The 10256-nt window shown below is 38.5% G+C and overlaps 1 non-coding gene across 1 annotated transcript; it reads left to right on the top strand.

Annotated features, from left to right (window-relative positions):
* Positions 1 to 324: 324 nt before the first annotated feature.
* On the top strand, positions 325 to 396 carry trnae-uuc (transfer RNA glutamic acid (anticodon UUC)). The gene has a single exon. It is a non-coding gene; the product is annotated as a tRNA-Glu (tRNA).
* The last annotated feature ends 9860 nt before the right edge of the window (positions 397 to 10256 follow it).

Raw genomic sequence — 10256 nt, 5'->3', positions numbered from 1 at the left:
AGAACATTTTCTAGAGTGTTTTCATGTAGAGAGAGAAATGAGTGGCTAAAATGTCAGAAGCTTTAAGGAGACAAATGGGGAATACTATAACAGCTCTTTCCATGTGTTAGTGACACCAGCGTTCCCTCTTTTCCCAGATGGTAAAAAAGAGCCCTGACTCTTGCAAACTTCATTTTTTTGTAGAACAAAGAGAAAGATGAATAACTCGCTTTATGGCCTTTTTCCACTCATGCATACCAAGTCCAGTATGCATCCAAACACTGTCAGAATAGTAGGAGTGCAGACTTTGAAAAATGGTCTTCTCATGTAAACTCAGCAGCTTTGTCCCTGGTTGTCTAGTGGTTAGGATTCGGCGCTTTCACCGCCGCGGCCCGGGTTCGATTCCCGGTCAGGGAAAAACCTCTTTTTATGCTCATATAAAACGACAGATTCTGCATTAAAACATAAAGTTTGTGTGAGTTGGAGTTGAGCCGACAGCCTAAGGATGACTTTTTTTTTAAGTTTTAACTTCTACTCTACCAACTGAGTTATTGAAAGCGACATGCAAGTAATCCCACATGTCCAAACACCAGTATGTTGGCAAGAAACACAGCCAGTTTTGGATGTTTCAATTGTTAAGTTCATTTGACACAAAGAAGAAAGATCGCATTGTATAAGTTGTTCAGCTACAAACAGATATATCTTTTGATGACATTTGGAATCATACTGGACTTTGTGTACATGAATGGAGAAAGGCCATAAATGGTTAGAATAACATTCAGTGCTTTTGGAGAAAAGTTTCGAGAGTTTTGTCATGTAGTGAGAGAAATGAGTGGCTGAAATATCAGGCATTAAAAGTGCAATTTGCACTCAGGGAAAGAAAATTGCTTTCATGTGGACCGCATTGAGATATCGATCTGCCTGTGAAACAAAACACCTCTTAAGAGGCTAGATTTGTGCTCTCAAGCTGCGATGGTGGTTTTCTCATGGCTTCTAAAAGAAGAGGCTGTGGTCAGGGTGGAGTGAGTCTTTGATAACCAAGATTGTTGTTGTTTTGGCCTTCGAATAGACAATGGCATTACCCAGTGTCAGGTCTTTCTCAGTAAACTGCAGAGAATGATATAGAGGGCAAGAAATGGTCAAGCACAGTTTTATTGGGTGTGTGTCTATAAAAAACACTACAGCTCTCTGATACATTTTTGGTTCAAGATTTAATCATCATGCAAATGATTGTGATTAATGCTTTGTCTGTTTAATTCAAATATTATACTATAAACCTAATATTTTAATAGGGTTGGCAACTTTCTAGATCCGATTACTACATGTGTGTGAAGTACAGGTGCTGTAGCTATACGGTATACAATTGTCCACAGTAGCCTAATTATAATATATACAACCAAAAATCCATCTAAAATAAACACCAGAAACTGCTCAATAGGTAGGATAACAGCAGAACAATTGTCCCGCCGTATAAGCAAAATGAGAGCCTGCTAAGGCCGCCAAGAGGGTGCCAAAGACCATGTATTTATTTCTATTTGTTTTTTACCTATGTTATGTCAGTGGCAGCTCAGATTTCTGCGTAGGCCCCAAACAGGCTTGGGCCAGCCCTGGTATCACAGTGTCGTGCACTGGAAAACCATCAAGCCTGTTGACTATGCTACCAGTGTTGTTCATGTAACTGTGCAAATAAACTGCAAACACAATTACTTTTAGAAGTATCATCCAGTTTCTTTTCACAATTGCCAAAATGTAATGAATCACAGCCAGTGTTCTAAAACAGACCTGGAATGTATTCCTGGTTGATGTGCCCTGTTTCTAGTTCCAAAAAAAAAAAAAAAAAAAAAAATTGGTGGATGAATTTTCAATGAAAGTGCTTCACTCAGCAGCCATTAATGATTCTTATATCCAGTATGAATAAATTGAAATTCCTATCCTTGTATCAGGTGCAGCAATTATGTGTAACAATTGTGAAGCAAAAAAGCAATAGCAACATTTTAATATAACAATATAGGTAATATAGAACTTGATCTAATGATATTAATTAGGCTATGCAAATAACACAACTACTTCGGTAGCAGATCATTCATGCCTGTTGAATAGGCAGTTTTCTGCTTTGCAGATACTTGAAATCTTTTACTAATCTTTCCCCAAATCCAGTAGGAGCTGCCTTTTACATTAACATGCCAGGATACACGCTGACTGGATGTTTAATCTTTCTAATGGGTAAGCTATATTCTTATAGTCAAGAAAGATATTTTTTAATTATTAATCAGTTAAGGAAGTCAAGCTATTGCATTTTGCTGAGATGAAGGAATATTGCATAACCCTGTACTGGCCAAATAATTAGATTTGATGTTCTATTTTTTAGATTAATCCCATAACTGAATTATTCACATGGTTTTATAGCCATGGTTAATACTTGCTGTCAAAATGCTGAGGTTCGTAAGAACCTCTTTCCTTCATAAGGAAGCTTCCTGTTTTTGAAACAGGTAGTTTCAGCATACTAGCTCTTACTGCTCTCTATCTGTTTAACAAATGTTTTGTTGGATTTAACTACTTTCTACCTGGAAACTGGCAACTTCCATGGAAAACTATTTTATCATCACAAACTATATCTAAGGAACTACCACAAACATAAGTAATGTTAACATTTTGCTTTTTCATCATGACTTATGTTCTGCTTCAGAGCACTGAATGCAGCATGTTTATTCTTCGTCATTAGTGGCAGTTTTATCTGTGAGAAGTGTAGATGAATTGCTAGTCTGACAGACAGTACGCATCCAGACAGCAAGGCGAAAGGGTGACGTTACGGCAAAGTAGACGAGCTTCCACCAGCTCATGGGACCACTACACATCCCCAACATTAAGTAACAAAATCCCAGAGACCTTCTGCCTGTACTGGCCAGACTTCAGATCAGAAGGTGAGAGAATACAGTCATGTGTTGTGTGGCTCAGATTGTTCACACAGTTAGTAACAGTCCAAACACTTTAATTATACTGTACAGCATGAGACCTGGAAATGTGTGTCTGTGTTTTTGTGTGTGTGTGTGTGTGTGTCTTCTCCCCAGGCTGAGCTCCAGCTTTGTACTGTCCATCATCAGAGAGATCTATCAGACTGGCTCTGCTCACTGTGTGTCCAGCTTGTTGAATTCAGCAGAGAACTGCATCAACCTGAACAGCAGAGAGCTGGACTCTGTCCACTGTGCTGCCCTGCGCTTCACCCTCCAGCACTGCACAGCAGTCTCTCTCAGCCTGCTTTTCACCTCCATACCAAAGGCGGAGCTGGAGAGCATTGAGCCACTGCTCTAACACGTCTCCCGTCTCAGGCTTGAACTTTTCTCACAATCAGAATTTTAACACAGAACTGGTCTGTTTAGGGAGTGTTATATAAACGTTTATGTACGTTTATGTGTTTTTCATGAGTTTCCTCAAAAGTCATTTTGTGCCAGCATCATTTAGGTTTTATTGAGACTCCTGTCAGGTAATCAGCAATATCCATGGATATTTACTTCAGAATAAAATTAAATTTAGGTGAAATATTTATATTAACCTGAAATTAACTGCCCTGCCACTGTCTGTGTGTGTTTTGTTTTCTCCGTGTTGACAGGCTGCTGTTGCTGAGGCTGCTCCACTGCTACAGTGTCTCTGAACTACAGCAGGGGGCAGCAGCAACAGATCTGCTCCTCGCTCTGCAGCACAGACTGGATTTCTCCTGCTGCTCTGCTCTGGACCTCACAGCAGACACACAGAAACACACACTGACTCTGAGCACTGAGGACTGCAGAGTCGTCTCCATGGTCATCCAGAGAGTGAGCTCTCACACACACACACACACAGCTCACTCTACACGGCTGTGAGGGCAACTCTTCCCCATTTTACACACAGTCACCCTTCAGTAAGCCACTGACTCAACACCACACAAACTAGGGAAGCATTCTGGAAAAGGGAAAAGAATTTTATCATTTGAAACAAAATGTGTGTAAATAGCATTAATGTTAGTAGTTATGTGAGTGTGTTAGTGTTTTGTGACTCTACATGTTGGAGAATGTTGAGTGTGTTCAGCAGCAATAAAGCCATGCTGCTCCAGTTCCTGTCTCTTCTCTGTGTGGGGACTGATGTGGAGTGTGTGAGACGCGCTGTGGCTCTCTCCCGGGCTCTGGGTAAGATGGTGATCCTCAGTCAGACCCGGCTGGACCAGCAGGCCTGTAGGTCACTGGCACTGTTTCTGGAACATTCTGAAGGGCTGTCAGAACTGGACCTTAGCCACTGTCAGCTCACTAACCACTGCCTGCAGATGCTGTTCGCACACCAGCACAAAGCCCACATCCTGGAGTGAGTGGACAAGCGGGAGGAGGGATGTGTAGAGAGTCTTGATTGTTGAGTGCACAGTGAGCACTAACATAGATATAACACATTTTACTCTTTTTCTCACAATTTAACACAAAATCCGGCAGGGTGACTGAACATAGAAGCTGTGCGTGTTCATTGTAAAGCATTGTATGTTCCTTGAAAGGCTCTATATAAATTTAACTTTGCTCATTCAGTCATATCCTGTGTTCCTTCAAGGACTTTATTTTTCAAAAGCAAACAGCAAAAAGCTTGATTTTCTTGGTGATTTTATTTGGAAATGACGACCTCTCTCACTGGCTGCCTGGATCACTGATCACTGCCTGTACTTGGCAGGATGGATCTCTGTGGTCTACAGAATATCCAGACTGCTTGTAGAAACACATGTTCTCATTAAAAAGAGAAATAAGGCATAACAGACTCATTATGATTTACAGTTTCATGCCTGATAGATAACAAGTCATGTGTACAAGAACTGAAAGAAATGATATTTTGTTTAAAATGTCAAAATGCATAATTATCTGGCCATTAATGACTCAGGTCCACTGACACAAATATACTATTTATTGCTTTGCTTATTCATTCATTTGCTAATTCAATCATTCGTTTATTAATTCATTCGTTCATTACTTTAATTCATTGATATATAAATCTACAGGTGTTTGTACTACTACACGGTGATTTAGTAGAGGGAGGTGTGTTTGGGAATCCTGAACAATGTGGTAATTATAATCCATCTAATTTCAACCTCAGTCACAATGACATCACTGATGTGTCAGCAAAGAGGATCTATGATACCTTCTCCACCAACAACAATATTCACACTGTGAGGTAACTGTGTGTGTGTGTGTTTAGGCATTTAAAATAAGGTTGTATTTATTTTAGTTTAAAATTTCAAATTTAAAAGCCTATTTTGATTTTATAGGCTCTTCAACAACAGAATTACAGGCATACAAATCTTCCTCTCAGACAAGTGCTTTGAAGTCTGGTGATGTTGATGTGTTGTTGGCACTGTAATGATGAGATTTGATTTTTCTAGATTATTGGGACTATCCAAATTATATTTTTGTTTTAAGTGAAAAAATGTAATGATTAAAAAACAAATTTTAGTTATCTTATACATTTTAAGATTACATATAAAAATCAAATACTCAAAATTTATTTATAAAGTACTTTTTAAAATTGTATTTTATTTTATTTTATTTTATTTACAACAGGTGCTATTACAAAGCAGCTTTTCAAATGTCCAAGTCCAAGCCCCCAGTAAGCAAGCCAAGGGTGACAGTGGCAAGGAAAAGCTCCCTAGAGCATGAGGAAGAAACGTCGAGAGGAACCAAGACTCAAAGGGGGTCCCATCCTCCTCTGGCTGTTTAAAGAGAGACATAAATTAAAAAATGAAATAAGCATTTAATGTTTAGTCCAACTTTCTGGAGGTTCTAGACTTGTGTGCATGTGTCCGAGACCCAAGTCGCAAGAGAACGTCCATTAAGGGCAACAGAGAGTAGCTGGTTGGGGAGGAGGTGGTGTGGGCTACAACAGGGGACATCAGGGGATGATGGGAGTAGCCAAGGCATCTGAGACAGGATGAGGCTCAGTAACATCACAACATCAGGGGTAGGTGTACCTCGGCAGAGTCCACTATCAGTCCAGTGTATTAGAGCAATGATGTTTGATTCCTACTCAAAGAACATGTGATATTTCCAACATTCACTTTAGGTATCAATGAAGTTGTGACATCAAGCAAAGGAGAACAGTGAGACATGAGTAGACAAGCACAAGTTGGACCTATTAGGGACAATGAAACAAAACCTGAAGACAAGAAAACAGAAATGAAAGCCTGAGTGAGCTGAACTGAACTGAATCAAACTCCTACCGCTATATGGACTTAGCTCTGTAATATAGTTGAAACTGTAAGTTGCTATAGATAAGCGTGTCTGCCAGATGTCTGCTCACATTAAGCAGTGCAGTTGTGCAGTGTGAACATGACATCTGTCTTTTACAGCAAAATCTAATTATTTTATTATTCTTTAAATGTCTTTAAATGTCTTCATGGTCTAGCAACTCATAATGGCATTAGCACTTGAAAGCAAAAAAACAGAAAAAAAAAACAAACCAACAGCAAAACAAAAACATCTCAAAACACACTTATTGCATTGAGTTCTGTTTAGATGACTTTTGATTTTATATTAACACATCTACTGTTATCTATTTACCTTTTCCTTTTATCATTATATATGTCATTTTATTTTTTATCCTTTGTGCAATTAGTCTCTTCTCAATGCGTTTTATTTTTTGTGTGCAGAGAGAAGGGGTAAGAAGATGCATATACAGAGGTCTGGACTAGCCGTGCTGTCAAAGGTTAGGGGAAATGAAATAAATAAATGTTCCAAAATGTTTTTTAAATAGTTTAGTATCCAACATTTTAAATTCTAACATTTATGGTTACCCCCAGCAGTGATCAGTGGTAGCTCAGTGGTTAAGATACTTGACATGTAGTCAGAAGCTTACCTGTTCCAGCCCTACTGCTGCCAAGTTGCCACTGTTGGTTCTCTGAGCAAGGCCCTTAACCCTCAATTGCTCAAGTTATACTCACTCGTAAGTCACTTTGGATATAAGTATCAGGTAAATGTATGATTGTGTTTTTTATAATCTTGTACACATAAATGTCATATTCAACCAGAATATGTAAAACACACTGTCAAATCGTGTTTATAAAAATACGTTTTAGTTGTAATTAATTTCTGTAGCTTCATGTCACTTATGCTGATATGGTTGTTGGCTCAGACAACAATGGCCACAAGAGGGAGACAAAGAGCTTCCCTAGTAATCAATGAAAACAGGCATACCCTGTAACTGTATGCTATACTATTCTTTTATTTTATATTTTTCCTTGATGTCCACTTACAATGTTTGCATGGCTTTATGTTCCAAAAATAATCATAATCTATTTTACACAAATATTTTCCAACCTGTTTATCTTGTAGAATTAAATAGGACATGTATTACATTACGAATAAAGAATTCTGCGCTGCATACACTTAGACATCGGTAATATAACTTGCAGTTATATAACTTCTAGTGAAAATCCTTGAAGCAGTCAACACCATCATCTGAGTAAGCTCCATTTAACCCTCTGAAGTTAAATAAAGAATTGCAGCTAAATGTGTGAACATTATCACGTGTCAGTTCATAACAAGTTAAGCTTCATAATAAGTCACGAAGTCAAGAAAATTCATACCTAAGCATTACCTTGTTTGATGTGTTTATTGATGTATTTGGGTATAACCAGGTCATTTGCCTGTTTTTATGTATTGATCTTTATTGCTCCAAAAAACTACTCACGTCTTCCAATGTTCTTGATCCCCACTTGTAAGAAATAGTAAATGGACTAATCCTAGTTGTGGATAAGTATAAGACTAAACAGCTGTGAACTAATTCCACACGAGGGGAGTCATCACTGGAAAGGTGTCCTGGTGCGAGGCGTGCAGTGGTCCCTGTCCTGCGAACACAGAGAGACACAGAGGCGAGATACCAGTTAAAAAGGTTTGAGAAAGTACATCCTCCACTGACAAGATTCTGTTGTTTAAATGTAAATGGAACAGGTCTGCTCCTTCTCTCAGCCAATATAGAAACAGCTAACCGCACTACAACAAGTACACAAGGTGTAATGAACTTGCTATGAGAATGATCTCAGTAAGTAACTCAAAAAGGAAAGGAGCTTCTCCTTCCTGTTTTCTTTGTTCTCTTCTTGTTAGTGTTTGTATTTGTTCTTTCAAAACACTCCTGCACTCATTCCTCACACTAAAACATGAACCTGGTGTTGTTTACACAGTGACTGGGTGTGAGGCATCTGATCCATGATTTCCCCCTGGGGTCACAGGTCTCGTTTGTCGCCTTTTTTTTCTCCTTAAGACAAAAACAAATTAAAATAAGAGCAGAAAAACTGAGCAGAAATAAACAACTATTAAAATTCTAGATGCACTGTGGAATGTTCAGAGAAAAACAAGACACTCCAGTCTCTATTGTATTTAATATGTGGTATTTAACTGTCAATATGGGGACATTACGACAAGGGAGTGTGCTCAGCTGACCTGTCTATGATTTTATTTTATTTTATTTTTTTAATCCTAGTCTTTGATTAAGTTAAGGAATTTTTCTTTCAAAGAAGAGAAAAGGGATGGAACATGTGAAACACAAACATAAAAATAGGTATGCATTTATCTAATAAACTGATGACTACGATTAGGTGAGACAAGTTTTAGGATATAATAATAAGTGTATTATTTCCATCACACTTTTCACCTGAGTCTCCTGTGTTTCTGGATAAAAGAAAGTAATATAACACAAGCAGTTATACAATTTCCGAAAGGCATATTATTTAGAAATAAAGAAGAACTTGGTTATTATTTGGTTATTAGGACACATGAGGAAAGCATTTTAGTTGCATTCATTTTGCCAAAGACATCCATGACTGAAACAAGCTTCCTGTCACCACTGACCACCCTCCTAGCGTTCATGTCTCCACGGTTTCCCTGTCTAGTGTCTTTATTTTGATTTACTCCCTTGTTGTGGTTCCATTCCTTCGTTTCGTTTTCTGCACCCCTCATAATTTGCACTTGTGTCTGGTTTAATGCTCATTTGACCATGTTTTTAAGCCCTGTTTTAGTTTAGTCTTGTTGCTATTTATTGTAAGTCCAGCTGCTGTTTGTTAATCGAGGCTTCCGTGCATGTGAATATAAGCCTGAATGTTTATCCTCGCCCCAATGTTATAGCCTGCATCCCTGGTTTGTCTTCGTGCGCTTTTCTTTACTTTAGTTTATCATGAATTCTCGGACACTCCATGTTAATAATTTGACCCTGGACTTTGGATTTGCCCCTAATAAATCTCACTCTTTTCCACACACTGCTCATCGTTACACTTCCCCAACCTACTATATTTACATTAAAACTCCGTCAACAGCAGTCTTTAACGTTGAGGGTTTTTTTAATCTGTGTAAAATTACATAATTTCTGCTGTTTCAGAAGTGAAGGATTTGCGTGCTCTAAATTTTCACCATGCCAATGCACAGAGGTTTTGGTATGGAGATTTTATCCCGATCTATAGGAGCAAGTGTGATGGACTATAACGTTGACGAGAAAGAAACCATCCGTTTCGCCGCCGTTTATGTCCATAGATGCTGCTATTACCAAAACTAGTACTGCGCTGATTCTTAGAGGACGGTTGATTTGACCGGATGTCGCAGCAGTACGGCCGACTACTCCTGATCATAACGTATTCATGACAACTCAGCCCTTTTTACGACTGAGGTGCTCACACGACAACGCGTGATCTTGCACCTTTTATGTGTTTTAAGAAAAACGCTCAGTGTTTTAAAGTGCAGCAGCGAATTTTGATCTAACGCGTTACTAAGCTCTGTGAGCAGAGTAATTTCTCCCATTGTGTTGAAATGAACAGGTGTCTGTTATTAGTTCAAGCATTGTATGTTCTTTGAAAGGCTCTATGTAAATGTAACTTTGCTCATTCAGTCATATCTTGTGTTCTGTCAAGGACATTTTTTTGAAAACAAACAGCAAAAAGCCTGACTTTCTTGGTGATTTTATTTCTCTTACTGGCTGCCTGGTTCACTGATCACTGCCTGTCCTTGGCAGGATGGATATTGTGTGTCTCTGAAAATGTATTAATATTATTAGTATGTGCCTAACGCTCCTCTCTATTCCAAAGCTGACCCGATTTCCATAATTCTCGTATTGCATAAGACATTTATTTCCATTATATGTTTTAGCATTCAGGTGGTCATTTTTCTTTTCAACAGTTATTGGCGTGATCCAATAGATCCAAAGTCAAACGAGTACGCACATCATGTGTTGAACCCATCCATAGTATTTTTCTGCTTATCTAATATGCCAATATTTTCTCGTAACCATCCCAC

This window comes from Electrophorus electricus, unplaced genomic scaffold (genome assembly GCF_041902795.1).
Source record: "Electrophorus electricus isolate QZ-2024a unplaced genomic scaffold, ASM4190279v1 Scaffold94, whole genome shotgun sequence".
Lineage (NCBI taxonomy): Eukaryota > Metazoa > Chordata > Actinopteri > Gymnotiformes > Gymnotidae > Electrophorus > Electrophorus electricus.
The sequence above is the reverse complement of the archived record's forward strand: the minus strand, read 5'-3'. Positions and strand labels throughout refer to the sequence as shown.